This window comes from Ursus maritimus, unplaced genomic scaffold (assembly GCF_017311325.1).
Source record: "Ursus maritimus isolate PB19 unplaced genomic scaffold, ASM1731132v1 scaffold_35, whole genome shotgun sequence".
NCBI classification, from domain to species: Eukaryota; Metazoa; Chordata; class Mammalia; order Carnivora; family Ursidae; genus Ursus; species Ursus maritimus.
The window spans coordinates 5,963,819-5,991,335 of record NW_024426119.1 but is presented as its reverse complement, the minus strand read 5'-3'; the positions used below and the strand labels follow the sequence as shown (position 1 = coordinate 5,991,335).

General features: G+C 39.5%; 2 long non-coding RNA genes across 5 annotated transcripts in view; one reads left to right on the top strand and one right to left on the bottom strand.

Moving 5' to 3' along the window:
* LOC121100194 overlaps positions 1 to 27,517 on the top strand; it is a 236,554-nt gene that overhangs the window by 23,927 nt on the left and 185,110 nt on the right. For 3 of the 4 annotated variants that reach the window (XR_005831922.1, XR_005831920.1, XR_005831923.1), the window contains exon 2: positions 4,348 to 4,811. This is a non-coding gene — a long non-coding RNA (uncharacterized LOC121100194). Of the gene's footprint in view, positions 1 to 4,347; positions 6,423 to 27,517 lie in introns of those variants that run through there. The other variant, XR_005831921.1, reaches the window with a different exon arrangement.
* LOC103673476 lies at positions 18 to 27,517 on the bottom strand. Its single transcript, XR_571408.1, has 3 exons — positions 27,409 to 27,517; positions 21,725 to 21,785; positions 18 to 378 (listed from the first exon to the last, which is right to left on the bottom strand). It is a non-coding gene; the product is annotated as an uncharacterized LOC103673476 (long non-coding RNA).

Here is a 27,517-nt window from a genome sequence, read left to right as displayed (position 1 = left end):
CCCTACCAGAGCTGACCTCTAACCTCCTCTTGAACCAGCTACCCCTTGTTTGCCAGGCCGTACTTTACGCTCAGTCCCACCCCAAGCCTCTGCCCTTGCTGCTTCTTCTGGCCAAAGTGCTCTGCCCCAGATTCTATGCTGGAAGCTTCGTATCTCAGTTCAAATGTCACTTTCTCAGTGAGGGCCTTCCCTCAACATCTGATCTGACATCCTGCCCTCCCCCTCCCCACTTTTCATCATATCCCTTCATTACATTGTTTTTCAAAGCACTTTCAGTTACTGCAATTACCTCACTCATTTGTCGTCTTATTGTTTCCTCCTCGTGGAAATAGCTTGACTGTCTGCATCGCCTCGTAGCCCTTGTGCCTGGAAGAGCACCTGGAACATAACAGCATCTTAGTAAATATGACTTCAGCGGATGGATTGGTAGGCAGTGTTTGAGATTTAGGTTTCCAAATTCTTCGTGGGGTTTTTACTTCTAGTCACTGTGACTAATGGTCACGGGGATATGCTTGCTCTGAGAAAGTTTTTCGTCTAATGTATAGTTAAGATAGCCTGGGATCGTTCCACTCACCATGGCTTAGCTTTATGGACAAGAGGGAACTTACAGAGAATGGGATCTAGGAAGACAGCTATTGTTGGACTGTTTAAACCTGAAGAGACTTCTTACCTACTTTTTGTTTTCTAGATAGACAGAGGGTGTCACAAAAGACCAGAGCTCAAATCTCACTCGCAGAAGATTGGAAAGAAACTCAACCTTTCTGACTTTGCATTTTCATGTATTGCCTGCCCAATTTCTAATCTAAAGGATGTTATGAGGACCAAGTGAGATAATGTGGCCGAAACGCTCTGAAACCTTTAAATTAGTATTTGAATGTAAGATACCAGTGTTTACACATGAGCATCTTCAGTGATCTGTCTGTTGACCCCTGTCTTCCTCACCAGCTAATCACCTTTTACTTCTTTTTATATCTGCAGTGCCCAGTGCAGTAGGTATTCAACACATTAGCAAATGAATGAATGGGTGAATGCTGTTATTATTCCTATCTTTCTCTTGGTCAACTCCTGTCTCCTCATTGTAAGCCTTATCAACTTTGTATTTATTTTTCACTCTCTCTTTTTGGTAAGCAATTGGCCATTAAATAGAATAGTTTCATAGGAACATCTCTCTTTTAAGGTAATTTCAGTGTGCCTTTCTGCTGTTATTGTCAGTGCATATGGCCTGGACATGGTTTTGGCGTACCAGAGTACCATAACGGAGAGAGAGTGTCCAATAAACAAAGTGAAAGGCACAGAACATACTGGCCATGGCCTTCTAGGGTGTAGACTCCAAATATTTGAGACTTTTTGTTAATCACAACCCCAGCCCACGCCAATCTATGTGCTATAACCATTGAGGAAACTGAAGTTAAGTCCTTAGTGAATCATGTCCTAGTCTGTTGGGCAATACCTTTATTTTGGGATTTGGGTTATTTGTAGATTGTCCTTTTTTGGTATAAATGAGCGTCACTGTTTATTTCCATTTTGCAATAAAAAGCTACTGGCTGTTTAGCCAGAAAGCAAATATTTTCACTTTGAATTGCTTTCTGGACATTTTTCCAATGGTTTCATTTGAAGCTGTGAAACACATTACTCCCCTTCCCTCCTCCCATCCACCCCCCTCCCCCCCATTTCCTTTGAGGTCTATCAAAACCAATGCTTCAAAAAATAAAGCCAGTATTCTTTGATTGCTTCTTTACCATATGAAAGGGTCAGAAAGGCTGAAATAAATGCTTGTTTGGACTCAAAATGCTGCATGCAGTCAAGGAAAGTCTGCCAGCCAACCAGGTATTCCAGAATATCTTGCCATAGGCCAGCCTGCCCAGGGACTGGCATTGAAATACGTCTGGGCTTTGGTATTTTCTGTGTAGCTTACAATGCTATCTTTGGGCACATTTATTGGGCTGCATAAGAAATATTGTACAATCTGCATAGTGATGAAGTTACGTATGTCTTAAACATGTTCTCCAGTCATAGAATATTCCTTTTGCAGACCTTTGGATCCCTTAGGTTGTTTTTAAATTTAATTTTAATTTTCTATTTTTCCATCTGGATGCACTTTCCACTCACCATTTATTTTACTAAAATTTTCCAGCTTGTTTGGATCTTTATCCATTGAAAACCTTACCTCCAAACCTTTGCCCTTTACACAATAACACACACACACACACACACACACACACACACACACACCAAAACAAATTTTAAAAACCTTAAATTTAAGAGTTTAATTTCATTTCCAGCTATAATTTACTATCAGTAGCCTGGATGTCCTTTATTTTAGTCATTTCCAGCCCTGCTTGGTTCAACTCAAGGCACTCAGATCCCGATTGACTCACAGTCTAGGTATTTAGTAGATTTGTAACTTTCCTTTTTATTTTGGTGACACTGCTTAGGTATGCCCTACCATTCTTGACATAGCTGATAATGGGAAGCCTTCAGAAGACATTTTTCTTACTTTTTAATAACAGCAAGTGATAGCAGTTGAATAAAAAATGAAAGAAAGAAAAAGAAAAAGAATTTTGAAAAAACTCATCATGAACAAAACAGCAATGAATTGCAAATTTTCAGAAATAGGTTGGGTATTAATATTTCAGATTCCTCAAAAGTAGGCGAACTGTTTTCCTCTCATTTTTTCCATAGTGTCCTTTAAGTAGAGGTTGAAGGTTGCTTGATAGAGGTGAATAAAATTCACTGCCCTATCCTTATGGAGGGCTGACTCAAACTTTCAAATATTTTGAGTGGTAGGCAAAGTAAACACAAGATAATTCTATGAGTTTTAAAAGTGTTGTCTGAATCCCAGGGGAAGATCCAACTGGATCAAACCTGCTTTATCCCTCCTGGATGCATAATACACTCCGGCAAATTAAAGGTTTTGAGAAGTCCTATAATAAGGAATCTTGTTGAATTTGGTATTTCCCACACTTATCAGACTGTGAAATTCTCTTCTCATAGAAGGAGAATTAACTCTCATAGAAGATGTCCACAGAACACAGTCAGAAAAAGGTTCTGATCATTCTAAAACAGAGGGTGGGTGTATGGGGCACTGTCTTTGCCACGTGATCAGCAAGAGAGAACCAGGAGAAGTAACCAAGTTCAATGGCTACCAGCTGGAACCTAGGAATGAAAGCACAAGATATGCTCTTGGGTGGAGAGCCTTTGCCCACAGGGAGAACAAGACTGAGGCAGAGAAGAGTTGTGGAGATGTTCCATGGGACCATGAGCAGGCATGCAGAAAGGCTCATCTTTCTGGTAAGCCAAGCTTTTCCAGCTTGGTTGGATATTTGAATCATGTAGTTGTTTTATGTTGCCTTGAAGACAATTGACTGAGTTTCTGTTTTTCAGCGTATAAGAGAAAAACAACATTCCTGAGTCATTAATTAAATAATTACTCAGCATATCCCTGGGGAGTGTTCATAATCGTATTTTTAAAACAGGTTCAAATTATCTGTCATTGTTTTCAATTTAAACCACATCAGTTAGATTTCCTACAAATTACACACACACGCGTGCGTGCACACACACACACACACACACCACTCACACCCACATGTCTGTTTCTCATTCTGTGGTGACATGTAATGAAAGGTTATTGTGAACCTGGTCTACATAAGACAGCTGCCCTGCACATGTTCCAGAAGTGTATTAAATGCTCTACACATTCACGTTGGCTTCTACGAGTCTGAAGCTCTTACCCCAACCGAAGTACTTCAACTACTCATTCCTCTTCCATTTACTTTCAAACTGAATGATTAAGGGACAATATGAAAAACACATGTGAAATGCCCACTGAGTTTTCTTTTCTTTTCTTCTTTCCTTTCTTTTCATACATAAAAACAATGGGGGAAAGCCAATGTAGAGGTACCGGGGCCAACCAGTGGTTTGCTTTGAAGCTTACCAGGGACACTAGGGAAATTTGCCAGGACATGGATTGTGTTTGAAGAGTCAGATCAAAGAAAGAAATATGGAGTGTCAGAGCCTGGCATCTCCTGGGTTTGGATGTCCAAAGTGCAATGTCCAAAGCAATTTTCTTTCCTTGTCCATGTTGCATTTTCTGTCACTCCTCTCTTCCAAAAAGTCCTTGAAGTGAAAAGGCGTATGTTTGGTGTGGACAAACGTGTAAACTATCATCACATTTAAAAAATGGAATTGTCAAGTAGCCTTGGATTTAGATTTCATGTGGGGATTCACTGATCCCTGGAGAGGTTTAAATCCCTGGTTAGTGAAGTATTTCATGTCCTTCATCCTCTCTAAGGATATTCTCTAAGTTCATTTAACTTCTAATTATTTTTTCCCTTAATTTTCCAGAGTTCCCAAAGGAATAATTTTCTGTAACTCTACACTTCTTGGAAGCAATGAGGGAAAGGTCAAAGGACTCTGGTGCAAATGGGCATGAGAAATAGACTGATACACAGTGGCCTAGACTTTGGACCTACTAAGACGTTACACTTTTCAGGATAATAAGGGGAGCCGTGGCAAGCCTGTGATCTTCTGAAAGTTCCAAGTGGACGCATGGAGTGCTCCCAATGGCAGTATTTCATGGAGGACGTATTTGACGTTTGTACTCTGAGCTCCAAACCTAGCAAGTTGTTTGAGTGTGATGAGAGAGATAGAAAAAAGTCTGTGACTTGATCATCGATGATCTTCTGCCCTTCTCACAGACCCCAGCCCCACAAGGGAGCAGAGCCACTTCATTGTGCGTGCCACTGCAGTATCTTCTCTGCGACTGCTCTTCAAAGATTCTGAGAATCTTCCGAGTCTGGTAAAAAAAGGTGGATGCTACATATATTTCTGATTTTGATTCTCATAATAACATTCCCTAAGATTTCCAAAAGGCCGACACCTTGAAAAAGCATGTTAAATGGCATAGTGTTGGTTTTTGAATGTTTTAAATGCTGCATATAACTTTGGTTGGTCCTGGGTATGCATATAGCATTGAATTAGAAATCAATGCAGTGATCCTTTTCGGCTTTATTTTCTGCAAGAAGATTTAGGAGTAGACAAATATGTCTGTGGAGCTGGGGTGACTTTCCAAAAGGGAACATAGAGCCAAGGTTTTCTTTCTTCTTAAGCACCAGGGCAAAGCTTGGCCTCACACATATAAGTTGTGACAAGTCCATTTCTGGCTGTGTAGTTGGACCCCAGAATATTATTTCCTCTTGTATTTCATGATTCTGTCACTCCAGGATTGGAGTCACTCACTCTCTTACCATCTTAGATTTCAGTTTCCATAATGGGACCATCTGAATTGAGCATTAAATTTTTTTCCCTGGGAAGAAAACACCAAATCATTTAATTAACCCCTTGAGTCATCAATTCATCAATAGGCCAGGCTCTGTACTTTGGGATAGTTCAACAAATAGTTTTACCACTGACCACAGAGTTGGATAGAATAATCCCTTTCTGTAGCGAGAACAGGGGATGATCCAAGTCAGGGCATATGGGGAATGATTTCTCTTGCCATCTGCATTTTGCATAGGATCATGTAACCACCAGACCAGTAGGCCCTCTCATTCACCCTGTCAGCTCCAAATAGAGCAGACTTCACCCAAAAAAATGTGTAGCTAAATCCAAACAAAGAAATGGTTTATGCTCTTCTCTTCACATCCTTGGATCTTAGGCATTAAAATACTTCTTTTCTTTTCCTCCTAAGATCTTTTACTTTAAAATTTTTAAAAACTCACAGTGCGTCAGCATAATCTTCTTATATTTTTGTTATTGTTGTTTTATTATGCTTTTGTTATTGTTTAAGAATTAAATGAACAAAAACCTTTCTCTCCACCCAGTTTGAATTCCTTTTTTTGTTAAGCTGAGGTTGTTACCCTTTTCTCTAGGGTTCATTTAAATTAATCCTCAAAGGTTTGGAACGAAACGAACTAACATATGTGTGTTAAAGATCATGTCTATATACAAATCTGTTTGACTATTTTAACTAAATATATGAAACTACATAGTAAATGGAATGAAAATTTGGGACTCTTGTACCAACCAGTTATTTGGGGATGTATATCTAATTAAATGATTTGCGTGAAACTTGTACTTTTCTGTTAGGTATTTGTGTCCCATAGATAAATGAACAAACTAGAAGACTAAGAGGGAAATCCAACTGAGAATAATTACAGGTTTTTTTTTTTAAGTGACTGAAAACCATGGAATTGTGAGAATTTTTTGTTGTACTCCATTCTTCTCATTTGCGTGTGTGTGTGTGTGTGTGTTTCTGTATGCCTAACCCATTACTTTGATGGATATTCTATTCATTAATATTCCATTTGTTGCTAATTGATTCCTTTGACATTCCTTCTCATTTTGTGACAATGCTGACTCCACTGGTGGTGGCTGACATTATGGGAAGAATAAATTATGCATATAGTTTTTTGACTGTACCTTCATGCATTTTCTTGTGCCCAAGTATGGAAGAGTGATAGAAACCACAGTGAGGAGGGAAGATTCGTGGAAAGTGTTTGCCTGCTGCTGTCTCTGCAGGATGTCACACAGGTGGCCTTTCTGACCAGGGGTTTTAAGTGATGCTTCGTTCATCAGTGTAGAACACTTCAGAATGAGCACTGTCTCAGAAATCCCAGAACAGCATCTTTGTTACTTGCTGTTCCCTTGGGAGGTTCTAGAAGATAGGAGAGGAGACCATGCTGATTTGGGAAGGAAAAAGGCCAGTCTTTGTATCAACACCTAAGGGATCAATCTGTCATCTATCCCCTGTAATCTCAGACGGCTGAGGCAACCATGTGTTTAATAATATCGAGGACTTTGTGACTTACAGAAGTCAGAGCCGGGTCTGGAATCAATGTGATCCATCCTTTCCTGGAATATAAGACTCTTGGGAGAAGGATTTGTGCCTCATCACTTTTGAATCTCACAGGGTGCTTAATAGTGAAATAATGGCCCTACTTGTAACTTCGGCAACTAATAATGACTGAGTTTCCACTATGAACCAAGCAATATACCTAGCACTTCATAAACATTACCGTATGTAATCTTGATTATAATTCTACAGTGTTATTATGAGTATTCTCACCTTAATGACAAGAGAATTTACTCTTAAAGTTTATATAACTTGTCCAAGGTCACACAGCTGGTATAGAAGGTTGAATAGTGGTCCTCAGAAGACATGTCCAAGTCCTAATCCCCAGTACTTGTGAATGTAACCTTATTTAGAAATAGGGTCTTTGCAGATGTCATTAAAGTAAGGATCTTGAGATCAGATTATCCTGGATTTAGGGTGGGCCCTAAATCCAATGATAGGTCTCCTCATGGAAGAAAGGAGAGGAAGATTTGTGACACACACAGAGATGGCCCTACGAAGATAGAGGCAGAGATTGGAGTGACACATCCACAGAACAAGTGACATCAAAGATTTGCTGGCCACCACCAGAAGCTAGGAGAAAGGCTAGGAATGGATTTCCCCTCAGCCTCCAGAAGCAACCAACCCAGCCACCACCTTGATTTCTGGCCTTCAGAGCTGTGAGAAAATAATTTATGTTGTTTTAAGCCACACAGTTTGTGGTCATGTGTTATAGCAATCCTGGGAAACTAATACAGCTAGTAAGGGATGGGAACAGCTTCGAAAACCAATCAGCAAAGCCTGTGTTTTGAGTCCTATCCCTTATACATCCACCGTATTGACTAGGCCAATGCTGTGTGTCTAATAAATGTTTAATAAATGTTGCTGGGTTTAAACTTATTTGAAAAAAGCAGATGGTTGAATTTTGATTCTTCTCATTTCCTTGGAAAAATGTTAGTGAAGGAAAGCATTTGGAGCAAGAACAGCTGTATTTTTTGGTGGTAGCTCTTTGGAACACTGTGAACATGTTCCTGTAAGATTTTCCTTTTGATTACATAAATAGCAAACAATTATAATCACAGAGATTTAGCATTTCAGATTAATTGATCAGACATTTGTTAAAAACCTCCTGAAGTGATAAAGGCAGTCCCCAGACTGAAAACTTCCCAAAACATCTTCCAAGAGCACCCCCTTAGTTGTTTTCTTATTTTTACTTCTGTGGAGATGATTATGTTAGTTTATTTGTTTTATTTTTTTTTAAGATTTTATTTATTTACTTAAGAGAGAGAGAGACAGAGCACAAACAGGGTGAGGGGCAGAGGGAGAGGGAGAAGCAGACTCCCTGCTGATCAGGGAGCCTGATGCAGGGCTTGATCCCAGGGCTCTGGGATCATAACCTGAGCTGAAGGCTGACACTTAACTGACTGAGCCACTCAGGCGCCCCGATAATGTTAGTTTATGAGCATCTCATTTTAATGAGGCTTGCAGTTTGCTCTGCAGAAGCAAAAAATGGTGGAGCAAGTGAATAGCGAAGAGGGCATGGAGGGTAAGAGGGAGGACAGGATTTCAGGTATTATACACAACAAGACGGCAAGTGCAAGAGGAGAATTACCAGGAGATGGCTGATGGAAAAGTATGACATTTTGCTCATGGTATAGGTTTGAATAAAATAATGGACTTAAACCTTTCTGCCATAAATGATTTCTCTGAAAGAGAGGATTTTAAAGGACTTGGACCAGAGGTATGGATTGCTCTCCTTCTCAATTTACATTAGATTTTGGTTTTGGTAAGAATCATTCTTTCCTATGCCCTTTGTCAACACCATCCAGGGCTGCAATGGTCAAGCAGAAAGGTCACCCCACAAGTCTCTGACCCTTGAGAGTGCTGGCAGCACCTCACCCCAGTGAAGACTCAAATCTCATTCTGCTGGAACCAATGGCTTTTTCAGTGTAGCACTGAAATGGCAGAACATTTGTATGACATTTTCCCCCAAAGAATTTGTGTCCTTTTTGTAAATTTATTCTTTATTGAAACTCCATAAGCTTGGCATTCTTATCCCTATTTTTCAGATGAGGAATTGAAGTCTGGGGATGTTAGATGGCCTGCCCCAGACCACATGGCTCTCAAAGAATCCTGGGATCTCTGGGGATATTTCTTGATCTGTTTCTAAGTGGAGGAGTGGTTGGGAGTTGTGGGCCTTTCCTTCACCAACCCGTAGGCCATTCCAGGCCAGAGTAAGTCTGGTGCCATTGCTGAGAACGAGCTGTAGAAATGCTTTAAGAGTTGGATGGTACAGTAGACTAAAAGCACGGGAAAGGAAAATGGATTAAATATCCATTTCATTCCAGGAGAGTTATATGCTTCTAGTTATAGAAAACGCCCTGGAGCTGCCAAGGTTTCGTTTTTGTTTTTTTTCTCCTCATCTCCTTGGGGGAGGATAAACCAGAGAATTTTTAAAAATACTGTTGACATTGTTAAATTCTAAACCTCCCTCTGCTCCTACCGGGAACTTTCCAAGAGCTAAAGAGAAGCAATTTGGGCATAGTACCTAAGACAAAGTAAATCCACTAATACACAGTTGTCTGTTTTCCCGGGTGTTAAAGAGCGTATTTCCAGCAACTAAATTAAAATCAAAGATTGCCAGCAACTATTTCTAACCAACTGCGTCTTGGTGCTTGAATTTAAGAAGGATGTAGTTAAAAAAACTATAAGAATATTTTTCAGTCTTGAAAAGGAACACCTCTTCAGAGACATAGGTAAAATACTTCATTCCATTTTAATCACCTTACTCTTTGTCTTTACTATTTTAGTAACATTTTCTTCAATTAAAAAAAATAATCATCTTAAATCTACATAAAATTCTTTGGCCTTTATAAACACATAAAAACTTGGGAAAGAAAACAAAAATTACTTGTAACTCCACCATTCGATTATGAAAACTGGTAGCATTTTGGGATATAGCCCTCCAGTTAGTCACATGTCTGTGTGTGCATATGCATACACATGTGTGCGTGTATGTGTGATTTTACAAAATCAAAACTGTATTATTTTAAAATATGCTTTTACACTTAGCTATATATTATGAACATCTTTTTCTTTTTCTTTTTTTTTTTTTTGTGGTCACCCACAGCTTTTTTTTTTTTTTTAAATGATTTTTTATTATATTATGTTAGTCACCATACAGTACATCCCCGGTTTCCGATGTAAGGCTCGATGATTCATTAGTTGTGTATAACACCCAGTGCACCATGCAATACGTGCCCTCCTTACTACCCATCACCGGTCTATCCCATTCCCCCACCCTCCTCCCCTCTGAAGTCCTCAGTTTGTTTCTCATAGTCCATAGTCTCTCATGTTTCATTCCCCCTTCTGATTACCCCCCCTTTCTTTATCCCTTTCTTCCCCTACCGATCATTCTAGTTCTTATGTTCCATAGATGAGAGAAATCATATGATAGTTGTCTTTCTCTGCTTGACTTATTTCACTTAGCATTATCTCCTCCAGTGCCGTCCATGTTGCAGCAAATGTTGAGAATTCGTTCTTTCTGATAGCTGAGTAATATTCCATTGTATATATGGACCACAACTTCTTAATCCAGTCATCTGTTGAAGGGCATCTCGGCTCCTTCCACGATTTAGCTATTGTGGACATTGCTGCTATGAACATTGGGGTGCATATGGCCCTTCTCTTCACTACGTCTGTATCTTTGGGGTAAATACCCAGTAGTGCAATGGCTGGATCATAGGGTAGCTCAATTTTTAACTTTTTAAGGGACCTCCACACTGTTTTCCAGAGTGGCTGTACCAACTTGCATTCCCACCAACAATGTAGGAGGGATCCCCTTTCTCCACATCCTCTCCAACAATTGTTGTTTCTTGCCTTGTCTATTTTTGCCATTCTAACTGGCGTAAGGTGGTATCTCAGTGTGGTTTTGATTTGAATTTCCTTGATGGCTAATGATTTTGAACATTTTTTCATGTGTCTGTTAGCCATTTATGAACATCTTTTTCTCATCACTATTATTCTGTGGCCTCATTTTAAGTGGTTTTATAATATTTTCTTTAATCTTTTTATTGTTTTATATTTTTGGAAGTATAAATAACATGCTATCGTGCTAATTATCATGCTAATAACATGAATCTCAGAAAAGGTCTGTAATTTTCTTAGAGGAATTTATGATTGAAAGAGTATGCACACATTTAAGGCTTTGGATACATTTTGTCATTTTATCCTCCTAGAAAGTAGGAAATATTTACTCCTTTTACCAGCAGTGGATTAAAGCTCCCATTTCCTTGTACACTAATTGGCACACTTTGTTTCAATAATTGCCAATGTGGTAGGCAAAATACAGCATTTTGTTACTTAAATTTAAATCTATTATTAATAAAGGTAAGAATTCATCTGTTATTCAGTCATGTTTTTCTTTTCTGAATTGTCTATTATTTATTATATTTTTTGAACGTATTTTTAGGTCTTTATTTTTGTTGTTTTTATTGCTGATTTCTAAGTGCTGTATAATTGAAGAAAATCGCTTTCCCTGCCATGAATTCCTTTGACATTACTAGTGGTGTATGAGTGAATTCTCCATTTTTAATTTTTAAATTATGTTTTAATTTTAATTAAGTTTTTAATTTTGTTGATGGCAGTTTTGACATTAAGAAATTTGCTTTTGAGGTAGTCAAATATATCGGTCTTGTCTGTTATTGGTGTTATCCTTAAAATATTTACTTATTCATAAGTTCTATGCCCCAAGGTCAGAAAAATGTTGATATTTTTTTATACCAGATTTTTAAACTGGTGTTATTGTTCATATTTAGTTCTTGAGTACATCTGGAATTTAACTTGGTATCTTTTATGAGGGAACAAGTTAATGCCTTCCTTTATATTTAGCCTAGCACCCAAATAATTCATTATTCTTCTGATGATTTGACATGAGACCCTTTCATATGCCATGTTTTATATGCACTTGTGTTTGTTTCTGAACTTCGTATTTTGTTCTAATTATTTATTCTTAGACTTCTACCACACTGTGTTGTTTTATAATATGGTTTAATAACGTGAATGAATTCTCTCTGCTTGTTGCTATTTCCATCTTTATTATTTAAAAATTTTTTCTTGGATACTTTGATAGTTCACTCTTCCAGGTATATTTTAGAATAATCTTGTCAAATAAAATATTAAATTATTTAAAAATATTAAATTTTAATTTAATATTAAAATAATTAATTTTAATTTAATATTAAAATCATTAAATATTAAAATATTAAAATTATTATTATTTAAATTAAAATATTAAAAATTATGTCCAATATTAAAAAAATAAATGTCCCATTGGTATTTTGATTAAAATTGCAGTTGAATTTAATGTGTTAATTTTGGGTGATCTGACAACTTTTCAGTATTTAGTCCTAACTCAGGCAATTTATTTGTGAAGTGACTTTATCCTCTTCAGACACTTTCTGAGGTTGTATCAGATATTTCTAATTAATTCTCCACAGGGCGTAGATGTCACGTGTTCTATATGCACCCCTCAATTTGCCTTAGAAGCTGCCTAGACATCGGCATACCTAAGCAGTGGTGTGGCCACTTTGCAAAGGCTATTTAACCTGGGCTTATATCATATGCACGCACACACGCACGCACTCAGGCACGCCCGCACGCACGCACGCATGCACGCACGCACGCACGCATGCACGCACCCACCAGCCTGCGCGCCTACGCTGCTTCACTCTAGAGCGGCGGATTTGAAGCTGATTAAAGAAGGTGGAGGAGGAGGAAGAGGAATTTGATCACAGGACAGAACAGGTGATGGTTTTTTAAATCCCTTCTTTAGTTGGTGGAGAGATAAATTACCGTTGAGTAGGAGGCAAATTTTCCAGAACCATGAATAATATTATTTAGATCGTAAAGACTACTAGAGATGACAAAGGCTGTTGCGGAACTGTGCTGGTGTCTCAGGGTAAGCAGCATTCTGCTCTCAAAGATGGGAGTGGGGGATGAGCTGAGCCTGACCACTCAGGCCCTCCCGGGCTTCTTCCTTGGCCACTTTCCTGTCTTCGCCTTTTCTCAACTCTGTGCTTGTGTGTGTAGTTAGGAGGGCAATGAAGGTGGCTGCACTGTAATTAATGATTTTGACTATAAATAATCTACTTGTTAACCTTACTTCTAATTAATCACGGATTCATCCAGTAAGATAAATGTTTAAGGGGCACTTGGGAATGGGGGTTGCATAAAACACTTAGACATTGAAATAAGTTATTTCACTTGTCTATGTTGGTCTTTGCTTTTCTGTCTCTTTCCTTCACACACAGACACACACAGAGTACTATGGGTTCCCCTGTCTATTTTATGAACTAAGTTTTGGGACAATGATTTTTATCTTCAACTATTATTTAGAAAACAAATATTAATTTCTTCTATTTAGTGGAAGATGTAAATACATTTCTTAAAGAAGACTTATTTATTTTATTTTGAGGGGGAGGGGCAGAGGGAGAGGGAGGGAGAATCTCAAGCGTGTGCAGACTCCAACCTGGGCCTTGATCTTATGACCCTGAGATCATGATCTGAGCCAAAATCAAGAGTCCAAACCCTAACCAGGAGCCACCGAGAAATCCCCGAAGCTGTAAATACATTCTTAAGTAATTTTAAGATTTCTTCCCTCAGTCTATCCCTCTTGCCATCTGAAGCCTCAGGTTTTTGTGGTCCCCTCATTTCCTTCTTCCCTGGCACTGAATTGCCCTCTAACAGGAATATTCAGAACACCACTTTATGTGTTTTCTACCCTAAGTCCTTCACTCCTGATTGATATGCCTGAATGAAAGGTGCAACTGTTGATCCCCTGGCCTTTGAAGGGGGAAGGGACCTTTGTCCTTCTGACAATTGCAAATGCTTTAACAAGAAAACCTCCCAGACAGGTAACAAAGTGGAACATGTTCTTTATGTATTCTCCGGGACTTCAGAAAAAGATAAGAAAATGAGCTTAGTTTGGAGGATAACCGATTTCTCCCTGCAGGAAAAGCTATAGAAAGCAGTACTGCATTTTCAGTGCTAGCAGTGTCCTGGCAGATGCTTAAAAAGGAGGAGGACATGGGAGGGAGATAAGAGGAAGGAAAGTGAGTCAAATCACTCTGGTTGTGAACCTTACAGCTGGCATCTCCTGCACCCCAATCACCTTTTGTTGTGGTAGAACTCTCCTCAGAATCCCAGGATACTTAAAGAACCCTCTTCTAGGGACTGTTGCATCTGGACACAGGCGACTCAGTATTACGTTGGTTATATGCCTTCTCTTCTTCAGAAAATAGCCTGTGCTGGCAGGTAAAAGGGATCCCATGTCTCTTGTGACTTCTCCACAGGTCCTTGTCCAGGGCCACCTGTTAAAGGTACTTGAGAAGTTCAAAACAGTGCCTGATATCAGGGCTTTTCCTGAATGGTCTCAAGAACTGACTCATTCCTTGCTTTTCTCTCCTCCATTATCCTAGAAAATTGGAGGGGGTGGGCAGGATTGGGAAATAGAGTCCTGTTTTTTTACCTGGTAATAGTCTTAAAATTGCCTCACCACTGCCAAATTAGCCATCTGGTCACTTTTACTTTGAGGATAGGCTCATTGAAGGTGAAGAGTTGAATTAAAACCGTGTAAAGATTGTTTTTGTTCCGAAAACAATTATTAAGAAAAATAATGTATTTTGTCTCTAGGGAGGATGCATCTAGGATTTTGTGTTCTGGTCTGATACTATATTTTAGACTCACCCTTCACCATTAGGATGATAATTATAAGGCCAGAGAGCACACAGATGAGGATAACATGCGTCATGAACCTATTTCATGTAAAATTTTGTTCTAATTTTCCCTTTTAGGAATGCAAACAAATTATTTGAGAAAAATTCTAGGAAAGTAAGAATCCTGGGGATCTGAGTGAGGAGGAGGTGGTGGCAGGGTGGACTTTGCTCCTTTTTCCACTCTAGGTTTTGCGTAGCCCTACATTTTTGGTGTTTGTGATATGACACAGCACTCAAGTATTGTTTGTGGTGTGTTTATCTTCCGGGTGCTGTTTCTTGTAGTTGGATTGGAGTGTGATTTTTGAAGAGTTGATTTTGGGGCAACAGTCTGTTCCATACTTGTAGGAGGAATTCGTTATGGAAAATGTAGGGGTAGGAAGCTTTTCTCTGTCATAGCCAGAGGACTAGAATAAAGCAAGCATCTCTAAATTGTTGGCCTTTCAGTTGGAGCCTTGCTTTTGGTTTTCTGAAGTGTATATAACAGAATCCCTGTTTGATTTCCTGAGCTATGGGCAACTATCAAAGTCGGGTCTTTGTATTTTTGATTTTTTTTTAAAGGTTTTATTTATTTATTCAACAGAGATAGAGACAGCCAGTGAGAGAGGGAACACAAGCAGGGGGAGTGGGAGAGGAAGAAGCAGGCTCCCAGCAGAGGAGCCTGATGTGGGGCTCGATCCCATAACGCGGGGATCACGCCCTGAGCCGAAGGCAGACGCTTAACTGCTGTGCCACCCAGGCGCCCCTGTATTTTTGATCTTTGCAATGTCCCCATTACAGCATGAAAACCAAGTGAGGTCAGAAGACATGACAGGTGTTTCCCTGGAAAATTCTGGATGTGAAATCAAAAGAGAGGTGCTAGACGAGAGTTTTGGTATTGTTTTAGTCTTCTCGAACAAAACATAACTTAGATATCAGAGCCAACCTAATTTGGTGCAAACCAAGTTTTACTTCTGTCTGTCCTATTTTATCTGGGACACTCAGAAGCATTTGTGAATTTCTGCTGGAGAAAAGGAAACATAGGTATGGAATTAACTAACTATAAGAAAAGGAAGGATAGATAGGAGCAAAACAGAAGGACAGATAATATGTTGCAGAGAGTGTAGAGAGGGAAGAACAATTCATTCTAATTGTGGGGAATAAGGGAGATCTCCAGAGAGGAGGTGGTATTTGAGTGCAACTTAAAACATTTCAATACGTTGAGAATTGGAGGATGGGGGACTTTTCAAACTGAGGCAACAGCTGTAGCAGCTGGTGTAGACACCAGCACAGAAGCATTCACGGACTTCCTGCTGTAGAATGCTCATTCCCCACAGGCATGAACTACAAGTAGAATAACTCCATGTGTGCTCACATCAGACCTTACCCAGCAGCAGAATATGCTTATGTACATCAGGTCAGCTTCATAAGTGCAAAATCAGGTGCAGATCACTGTCTCAGGATGACACCTTGGAGTCCTCACACATCTCAAGATGTGGGCATTGACCAAAAATGAATAGGGCCTTGGAGGGGGAAAAAGCTTTGATCAGCCTTTATGCTGTCACATAAATGGATTTTTCAGATTACTTGGAATCTTAGTAGATTCCTTTTCTTTTATTCTCAGTATAATTCACGAGGCTTAAAAATTAAAAAAAAAATTTCTTAGAATTTGTTCCATATGGAAAGAAACACCCTTTTGTGATTAATAGTGACCATGACTTATCACTGCTCTGAATTTTCAGCACTGGGGATACAACCTTTTGTGCTTGTTAATATTTCACTTCAAGCAGGTTAAGCATAGACCTAGATTAGACAGAGTTACTCTGGAGTATGGGTGGGTTTTAACAGCATCTCTTACTTTTTGGTTCTGTAATAGAAAAACCAGGAGACATTTTACCAGCAAATGAGAAATCTCCTTTATAGCATCCAGATGTCATTCTTCTTTTACATGGATCCATGTGAGCAATATTTTTGCCTTTTTTTTTTTTTTTTTTTTGTATTCACGATCTGGCTGTTACCTTTGTGGAGCACAATATCCTTCCTAAAGGCCTTCTAAGAATAGCAGATGAACCAGGGGGAAGAGAAGGAGGATTGAAAAGTTTGAGAAGTTTTTCGATTAACCACTTAACTAAGTCACATGTGAGTAGTGAATTCTGGGTCTTTGAGAAATATGGAATGCTGAAGCAAAGAAGCAAGATGGAGGATTATGGTCACACATGCGAATGCAAAGAAGTGACACTTAACCTGCCCCAGGTGATGCCCAAAAGCTGAGAAGGAAAAGTTCAGCTGAAAGGGAAGTGAAAATGTATACATGTCTACCTCTCTGGGTTCTGTTTTTCTCTAGAGGCCAGTGGCTACAGGAAGATCTTAACTATCTCATGTAGTAAGGGACGGGATCTTTGCATTAACTGAAGCTCCCATATCTACTGATGGACCAGTTCTGAAAGAGTTGAAATAATCCAGATATGTTTGTCACAATGACAAAGCTGTCCCTAATGAATCTTTGGTGATTCAAAAGCAGTTTAGGCTGATGGCAATGGTATCTTACATTGCCATAGATCATCATTAAGAACATTAAGATGGTTATATTTTTTAAATGAACACATACTTTTGGAAAGAGATTCAGTTTTATCGACATACGATGTAAGGACAACTTGAATTCAGTAAATGCCTGCTTGATATAAAATTTAAGGATACCAGCCATCTTTCTATTTGCTTGAATGAATGTCCACTACTGCTTAGAGCCTAGGAGAGGAAGTATTATCTCACTGACTAAGAGATGAAAGAAATTTAAAATGCTTTTTCAAGTAGTATGCAACAAAGTGAATAAAAAAAAGGCATCTGTATTTTTATTGATTCAGAGAATTAACCACAAAAATGGATTATCTCTAAAAACATCTGGTATTAAATTTGTGTAGCACCATATAGAGTACAAACATTGTTATTTATATTTGTTGATTGATTTGTATGTCAAGTCTTTGTGCTCCATTTCATAGAAAAGGCGTGGAGAGATTAATTAATCATGGATCCAAAACTAAGCAACTAATAAATGGCTAGGATGGGACTTGAAACAGATATTCTTACTGCAGGCACCATCCTCTTTCTACCAAACCAGATGCCTTGACTTGAGTCTTCATTTCTTCAAAGCTTTTGAGCAGAGATTTGCAAATTTTCAAAAGAACTTTTCCAATAGGCAAGATCTTGAGGCAGGCTCATGGACTCATGAGGCAAACATCCTCTGTTTCCTGTTTCAGCTCTGGTTTTGGTTTTGAATCTTCTCCTTCTTCTCCTCTTTTACCTCCTGTTCTTCCTTCTCTTCATCTTCTTCCACTTCCATCACCATCATCATCATCATCACATCGTCAAACTCAGCTTGCAAATGGGGCAGAGGGTATGGTGATGGGGATGTAATCATTCTATGCTACCCCCCTCTTTGTTTATTTGAGTTAAAATTTATCTGGTTATCGACCAAAGAAAGGGGAAAATATTCTTTCCTTTATTATTTCTCTCTCTCTCTCAATAATCCTCCTCTTCTTTCTTTTTCCCTTTACTTAATCCTTTATGTCTTCCCCACTTTATCAGCTCTCCCCCAAAAATCTAACCACAGAAATTCCAAAGCAGCTGTTTTCTGGGACAGAACAACCATCTGCCTGCCTGCTTGGGCACCACCCTTACATACCAGAGATGGACAGGCTGTTCTCATCTCTCTCTGCCTCAGAATCTAGTTAACCACCTTCACAGGCTTCATTCCACAGGCCACACATCAGCTTGTGGCTTCGGTAATATGTAAAGATGTATTTGTTAAATTTCAGTTCAGGAGCAGAAACCAGTGTATTTTGCCCATGGTGGCAGTAAATTCTGCTCACCCCTCCCTACACACATAGACACAAATCACTCTCAGCTGTATCAACAAACAGAGCTTTAATTTAAAATCCAAACTCTGAGATCATAGTTTCTCTACTTTAGAAAGTCTTCTCCTAAACCAGGCCATATCAAGCCAAAAGTAGCAGTGTGGGGACCTCTGTGGATATGGAAATGCATTCTTCCTCAGATGTGGGGTTGCCCTCTAGTCCATTCTAAACATCACCAAGGATCTAGGTAGAAAGGTAGACTTAGTTTAGTTCAGGGAGTGGAAGTTCCAGTCTTCCAGAGAGTCAAACATAAGTTAAAAGTGGCCGCAACAAGAACAGCAACAAAAGATACTTCAGTTTAATTTGGTATTTACGTAAGTCGCCATCTGTGGCCGTGCGGTCATTTGTCAGTCTCAGGGACAGGTAGATTCATGATCTCTGAGGCTGTGGAGTGGAGGCGGTGGTCCTCCAATTGGATCCCACTTCAGTGCTGAGGTACTCATTATTTCAGAGGCTGGAAGTGTTGATTCTTCTCCAGGAGTTGCCCCTGGCCACCAGTGCTGCCTTCCCAAGGCCACGCACCCTCGCCAGCGACCAGCCCACATCCAATGGCTGGTCCAGGTGCTCCAAGGCAGGAAGACTCCAGACGGCATTCCTGCGCCAGAGCTCCCCATAGAATTAGCGAGGGCTTCTGCTGTGCGTGAATCATAGCCTCTGTCTTGGTCTCTTCCTAAAAGCAGTCCCCAAAGACAACTCTTGAATGCAGTTTCACAGGCTCAGAGTCCATTCCCTGGGGAACCCAACCTACCACAGATTCTTTTGAAACATTGAACTATGTCAGGACTTGACAGCGTAAAAAGCCCCTGGATCTCTGCCATAGTTATTCCCTCATATTCCAGGGAATAAAACAAAACCTTTTTATAATGAATTCTTAGAACTTCCCTTGCTAGGAAAGAGACTGCAACTACCTTCATGTCCCATCAACCCATGTAGATGAGATGCGAACTGATCCATCAGGTACAGCAGCCGTATGTGTCACTTCCCTCTGGTCTTTACCAGTTCCTTCATGGGGGACATTTTGACCAACAGATTTCTCAAGAAGTCAGAAGGTGCTCCCTCATTAATAGCTATAAAATGATAATTATAAAATATAAAAGGGATGTTTACTGTTGTTACATAGCCTAAGAGTCATTTTCTCAGCTAAACCTATGATGACTCCATGTATGTGATATCAAAAGCATAATGTCTTAAGAAAATTCTTCGGGATAAAAACTGAACATTGATAAAATGCTATCCCTGAATTACCTTTTTTGTTGTTGTTTCTGAGAATTGTGGAAGGACACTAATAATAGCATTTACTGAAAAATTATTATCCTTCAGTAGCTATGCTGAGCACCTTATATGTTGTTAAAAAATGATTAGAGAAGACGATGCAAGTGATACAAACATACTTTGACACTTCATGAAGTGGACGGTCTCCTTTTGGAGAACAGCAGAAGGGTGTGGAAAAGCAGGAAGCTTTTATGGGATAAAGAAAAAGAACAAGGAAGAGACACATAGAAAATATCTCATTGGCTGGGGCCATGTAGGCAATTTTGAGGTGAGAAGGCTCAGAGTTGGCTTGGTGTTTGGAGATTGGCTATCTGGATACACTGCGTTTCTGGTCAAGCAGAACATTTAGAGGGATAGGATAGTAAGTTTTGGTTTGCTAATGTGGCACTCCAGGCGGGAGCAGCTCCATCTTGGGCCTAGGAAGTCATTTCAGCAGTCCCCACTTTTGATTATCTTCTTGATCATTCTTCTTGACCAAGAGGTTTCATTAAAAATGTGGGTCTTCATGAGCACATTATACTAAGCAAGTGTTTTGATGATTGAGCCATAGGAGGGTGCAAGGGGGGAGGCCCAGGTCTTTTAGGTTTCCGGGCTTGGAGCTGTTGCAGTTGTAAAGCCACTAATTTGGTGGATTTTTGTTTATAGTCTTGTGGTCTCTTTAGAGTGGAAAGGCAATTCAAATAGAGGGTTAGTAGCATGAATACTCAAGTAAAGGAGGATAGGGGGCAGTAGTAGGAGTCATTGTCAGTCTTACAGAGTTGTTTGTTTTGGTAACCCCTTGTGTCTTTAATTTTTCATCAGTGTTTTGCAATGATTCTTCCAGTGAAGGTATTTTGGAATCTTCAAGCCATTTGGAGTCTTCTGCTTTCCAATTAAAATAGGTATCCCATTCTGTTTGTTTGCTTTGAGAACCCTTACTTTGAAGTGTACTTCTTAGGTGAATGCTTTGTCTAATTGGAATGCTCCTCTTAATGGCCATTGTAAATCCTAGGTTGTCTTAGTAAGATTTTGCCTTTTTTTTTTTTTAACTAGCTAAAGCTTCTGGGGCCACAGTTTTTCCGAGATCAGATGAGATCGGGCACGTTCAGGGTGGTATGGCCGTAGACTGGGGCCACAGTTCTTAGACATAAAATAAGCAGGTGTGCTGGAAGGCGGAGTACTCAAGTCTTTGAAACTTGAAGACCCCATTTCTTTAGTTAAGCCTGGGGTCGCGTGGAATCAAATTAATAAGTAAGAGGAATGTGCCACTGAGTTGGGGATTTTGTGGTGTTTTACAGTATACCTCGATGCATGGAAATTTTCTGGAGTTTGGCAGGTGACCTAGTGTCATTCTAACCCATTCTATCACCAACTTATCCTAACACAGGTATCTTAGAATTAGGTGGCAGGAGTGCTCTAACAGCTCTCAAGTGTATGACCTGTGCCCATCGGTTTTATGGCTTCGGCTTCTGAGATGCCCATAGGCAGTAGATCGATAATATTTCTTTCACAAGAAGATTTCTTTACAGTGGCAGATGCCCTGATGGCTTTTAATAGTCTGACTTGTACCTACTTGGATTTTGATTTTGTTGGGCAAAACAGTCTGAATTTCATGTCCTAATTTATTCCCCCAAGTCCTCCAGTGGTTTATGCTGTGGATTTACCATGAGGTTTTGTGGGTCCCCTAATGGCTGCCACCCATTGTGGACTCCCAGTATGATTATCCCGGGACCTTTATGCAATCCCAGAACCTGTCTGGGAAATTTAACAAACCCTGGCATTATTTTGGGACTTCAGGACTTTCTGGGAACACACACACTCTATGTGTGTGTGTGTACATATATTATAAATAAAATTTGTTCGGATCAGAGAGCTACATGAAAGGGAGTGGAGCTCAAATCCAAGAGTGCCTTACCCATGGCTCTTGGTAAGGACAAGAGGAACAGTGAAGTCCGAAGGTTCAGTGGGCATCTTACCTGTGCACCTCCTCCTGTAGGCTATTAGTCAGCTTTGGATCTCATTCCTTGTCACCAAAAACTGTTAAAAAAAAGGGTTAAAGAAGACAGTTTAGGTGATACAAATAAATTTTAATGCTTCATGAAGCAGATGGTCTCCTTTCAGAGACCTGCTTAATGGGGTGAAAGGCAGGAAGCTTTTTTAGGATAGAGAATAAAGAACAAAGAACAGACAAATAGAGAATGTCTGATTGGTTGAGAAGGCCCCAGAAATGGCTTCATGTTTGGGGATTGGCTGGCTGGACATTCTAAATTTCTGATCAAGCAGAGTATTTATAGGGACACAAAAGTTCCCTAAGTTTTCGTTTGCTAAGGTGGCACCCTGTGAAGCAGCAGCTCCATCTTGGACCTAGAAAGTTGTTTCAGCAATATATATGTATCAGCAAGTATAATATTTGCAGTGTCCTTATGAAATTATTGCCATTCCCATTTTGCAAATCAGGGAATCAGAGGCTGAGTCACTTGCACGGGGTCACATAGTTAGAGGACAGAGCTAGAATTTGAACTTAGATACATCAGACTTTTAGACCATATTCTTAATTGTGCTTGATTTTCCTCACCCCCGTCATTGATAATTCTTTCATTTTAAAGTGAAATGTTTTTTGTCCAGTACACCAAAACTCTCTAACATTCCTTTTTAAAGATGAGTGCTGAGAAATATGCCTGGATTAGAGACTGGTTTTAGCAATAGAAGGATGTAAGTAGATGCTCTCATGCACTCAGATTTCCTGCACTCGTTTTTGTCAATATCTTACCCAGAGCCTTGAATTTGCTCTGAAAACTGTAGGAATTATGACTATTTCACCATCAATGTGACTACCTTCTTGCTGTTGCTTCTGTCCTGGTTTCTGAGTCCTTAGAGAATCAGCAATCGAAGGTTGGCTCAGTTCTTTAACAGCACTTCAAGTTAATTCGGGTAATTGATTGGTTTCTTAATTATATGAATACTTGCGGTTTTCAAATCCATTTAAGTTACAACGAAGCACCCATGCACTCATTCTCCTATTTCCATACCTGACTAGACATAAGAGGTTTACAACAGTTTTTAGCTAAGCTTGGGAGGCGAATGGTGGGCAAAACCTCTTCTGTGTTCCATGGGTGTTACCCACAAACTTGATTCTTATTTCTTATTAAGAATATTTAGTCTGTTGATTTGAAATTTGGGGGTTTCAGATTCATGACCTCCAAGTCCTATGTCTTATACTAAAATTGTGTTATCAACCAGGCAGGTAGATTAGCAGAGTATGGAGTCTTACTTTGTTCTTTATGTTCAAGCAGACACCTGCTAACATGTTAGCTTTTGGTGGATTGATCATAAATGTAGTCATTCTTTTCTGGTTGGAAAGGTCCCTGTATTTCAGAATTTGGGGATGACCACAGCTTAGAGATGAAAAGCATATCCAAGGCTGGCTGCTGAGAAGAACTGTGGTATCATCTCTGTGCCTTCCTTCTTTAGTAGCTTTGAGGGGAAATCACTGTCACTGAAATAGAGCAAGAAACGAATAATATCCTTTAAAATTTTTTGTTTGGTATTTTTATTGAGGTGTATGTGATTACATCAGGTAAGTGTAATTATAGTAAAATGTACAAATCTTAAATTTTGAAAATTTATACACTGAGTTAAGATACAGAACATTTCCATCACTCTAGAGAATTCTCTTATGCTCCTTCCCAGTCAATCCCCAACCTCCAGAAAGTCATCCTCTGTTTCGATTTATCCCCCAAATTAACTTTGCCTATTTGCTTGTTCTTGAAATTCATATAAATGGAATCGTATAGTATGGATTCTTTTGTGTCTGGCTTCCCCTGACTCCCTCAACACATTGTCTTCAAGATTCATCCCTGTTCTTACATGTGTCAGTAGTTTATTCCTTTGTTCAGTCATTCTGTTGTATAAATATACTACAGTTTATTTATCTATTTTCCTATTGGTGGATATCATGTTGTTTTTAGTTTTGGACTCTTATGGATAAAGGTGCAATGAACATTCTTGTACAATGTACATTGTGGACATATGTTTTCATTTCTTTTGGGTGAACACAAGGAGAAGAATTCAGGACTGTAACTAATATTTGGCATTTTAGGCTTTCTAATTTTAACTATTCTAGTGGGCGTGTAGCATATCTCATTGTGGTTTTACTTTGCATTTCCTTGATGACTAATGATGTTGAGCATTTTTAGCATTTTTATACCTTTTTTTGTGAAATGTCTGTTCAAGTTTTTGCCCATATTTATTGGGTTACTTTTTTTTTAATTACTCAATTATAGGAATTTTTTATATAGCCTGAAATCATATACTTTGTGTCTTCTCTTGGCCCTTTATCTTCATCTTTTTTGCTTTATTCTGCAGTAGTTGCTCTAGGGACTATGATGTACATACCAAACTGACTATAGTATATCTTGAATTAATACAATACCTCTGTATGTATAATGTAAGATGGTTATACCAGTTTAATTTCATTTGCCTTCCCTGTCCCTTTTTTCAGTTGCTGTCATCTAATTTGGTGTAACATGTTACAGATGCCAAAAGACAATGTTTTTATTTTTATTTTTTATTTATTTAGTTAGTTTTTGAAAATATTCTATTTATTTATTTGAGAGGGAAAGAGAGCATGAGCATGAGCAGGGGCAGAGGGAGAGGGAAAAGCAGACTCCCCACTGAGCAGGGGAGCCCAACCTGGGCTCCATCCCAGGACCCTGGGATCTTGACCTGAGTCAAAAGCAGATGCTTAACTGACTGAGCCACCTGGGTGCCCCAAGACAGTGTTTTTAATTTTACTTTAAACAAATGTCTTTCAAAAAAATTAGGAAAAAAACCAGTATTTTATATTTACCATTCATTTACCATTTCAGGTACTTTCCAGACCTTTCTGTAGAACCAAATTACCCATTTTCAAACTGGTATCAGTTTACTTGGTCCTGAAGAACTTGGTTTAGCATTTCTCACAAGTATAGCTCTCCTGGCAGTGGATTCTCTTAGCTTTCGTTTATATGAAAATGTCTTTATTTCATCTTTTTTTGGAAGGATAATATTACTGGATCTATGTAATTCTAAGTTGATAAGACCTTTTTTTTGAAGCAGAATTACATTGTTTTCTTTGAAAAGTCAGTCATCGTTTTTCTTATTGTACCTCAATATACTGTTCTAAGGATATTCTCTTTCTCGTTGTTTTTCAGAATTTGGTACTATATGCCCATAATATACGGCCATTTTTCCTTCAGGTATTTTTTTCTTGCTCCAGTCTTCTTCTTTGGAGACTCTCCTTATGTACATGTTTGATTGCGTGATACTGTCCCATAGGTCAGTAGTGCTCTCTTTAGTTTCTTCTTCATTTTTTCTTTTGCTTTATTTTGGATAATTTCTTCATGTGCTAAATCCAACATCAGGACCCCCTCAGAGACGATTTCTGTTAACTGATATATTTCCTGAATATAGGTCATACCATCTTATTTCTTTGCCTATCTCATACTATTTTGTTGAAAACCAGTAATTTTAGAAAATATAGTAAAACCCTAGGTTCTGATGGTTTTTCCCCCCTGGAAGTTGTTGCTTTTGTTTGTTTTTGTTTTTGCTGCTTTGTTGTTTTAGTAACTGGCCTGGAGTTAATCAGCATGATGTCAGGCAGTTTTTCTCTTCTTCTCTTTTTTATTCTTAGTTTCATTTTATTAGCCTGGCTTCCTAGGTGTTGCAGAGTGGTCAACCAATGATTAGTCAGAGGTTGTGCTCAAATACCTTATGCAGAGCTTCCGCCCTCTGCTGATGCATCTGTGTATCTGTTCGAAGGAAGCATGTTCGAAGTCAGGCAGCGTTTAAGTCAGCCCTGTATTTTAGTTTGTAAGGGCCCTCTTGGGTCTCCCCTGTGTGTGTACGCAGCATCCCACTCAGCTGGGGGACTTATCTAGGCCCTCTATCATGCTCTCATTTAAGTGTCTGGCTAGTCTGCTACTCACCCCAACTGTGGCTGCATTCTCAGGCTAAAAGAACTGAAGGGGGTTCTCCACTTATTCTTTACCCATCTTGCTACATTTACAAACAGTGCCAGTAGGCACAAGTGAACCTCTCTAGCAGGAAAACTCTGGTTTTCCGGTCAGCCCTGCTCTGGTAAAACAACGAAGCTGTCAGAGCTGGAGGAATGGTAGGAGCAGCCCCAGGCAAGAAGGCTACCGAGTTCCATTCGTTGTATCCAAAATTTGTCAATTTTTTTTAAGTAAATACTTCTTAGTTGTTGTTTGCCTTTGCTTAGTTTCCAAAGCCCTGAAATGGCTTTTTGACAATTTTATCCCATGTTATAGTTGTTCCTGGGGGAAACTTTTTGATGACTTATTTATTTTATCATACTCAGAAGTCTTGCCCTGACAGATATATTTTGACAAAGAAAAGGAGAGGCGGAAGACAAAGCCCTTAGCAGGCGGAAGCTACCGGGAACAGTGTTCCCTACGATTTATGAACCTGTAGCCAAACCACCAGGGTGTTGGTTCAAGGAGCTGTAGCAGTTAAATGCCCCTGAATAGAGTTATTTTTAACCAAATGACTCAAAGGTGAAATGTGTTTGATGATATACATAATTATTGTGTCATGGAAATTATATACCATGATAAAGAATTCACAGCAAAATATATAATTACAGAAAAAAATGCATATTTGTTAACACCTTATCTAGCCTAGAAACTCTTGAGGTTTTGCTTGTCGTGAGATTGATTATAGATCCTAGAAGGCTATCAGTATCAGCATTTTCCCTTGATACTTCATGTTGTGATCACTGACATCCTCCTAATTCATTCATGTTAAGCAGTAAGTGTTCTGTCCCTTGTTCCCTCATTTCTGTATGATATTAGGGACATAGAGAAGTTCTTCCGTTCACCTCTGCTCCAACCTTCTTACACCTTTTGCAGGACCTCATATTCCCTTAACTAAGAGCAGAGCCCTTTCCCTCAGTAAGTGAGGAAAGGTAGGTAACACTAAGGGGTGATCACTTTTCAACCCATTGCCAGGTGTTTGGAGCACAGCCTTCCCAACTTGTATGAAGAAAGGAGCTTGGGGGAAACCTGAAGTTTCTGGCCCTGAGGAGAGAGAAGAGAGAAGGCATGCTCCCAGGCATCAGGAAGCTGGGGCTGTTTAGTGGGAGGCCTCTTCCTTACATCACCTTGCTCACCTTCCTCTGGGCTCTGGCAAACAGGGCTGCTGCCCTGTGCCTCTAGGCCTGTGTGGAAATCCCAGCCCTGGGGCATCTGAGGAGAGCACCTGAGCCCTGAGGGCCTGTGGGGAGGTGGCAGGGTGCCAACCACCCCCAAATACATCCTCCTGTGCATTGAGCAGAAGTTGAGTTGCCTAAAGACCTTATTGTTTTTCACTAAACTTCTGCTAGGTCTCCTGTAACATTTTTTTCGGGACTCAAGAACTGTACTCATCCAGCTTCACCTTTTGTTCTTTGTGTGTTTTGTCTCCATCAGATTTCAGGTTGGGGCCCGGTGACATTTCTTTTTCTACTGTTTATCTTTTCTGTCCCTCCTTCCCTATATATTTGCAGGCCCAGCTAGCATGAACTCCTCAGACCAATTTTAATGGTTGCTCCAAATAGAATACAAAATATTCTGGAAATACTCGAATGCAGAGTTTCTCAGTCGTACCTGCTCATTAGACTTACCGGAGGAGTTTTTAAAACACGTGGTTCCCAGGCTGCACTAGAGGCCAGTGAAATCGGACTCTAGTGATGGGATCCAGGTGGCTCGTGTTAAGAAACAAAGCTCGGCGAA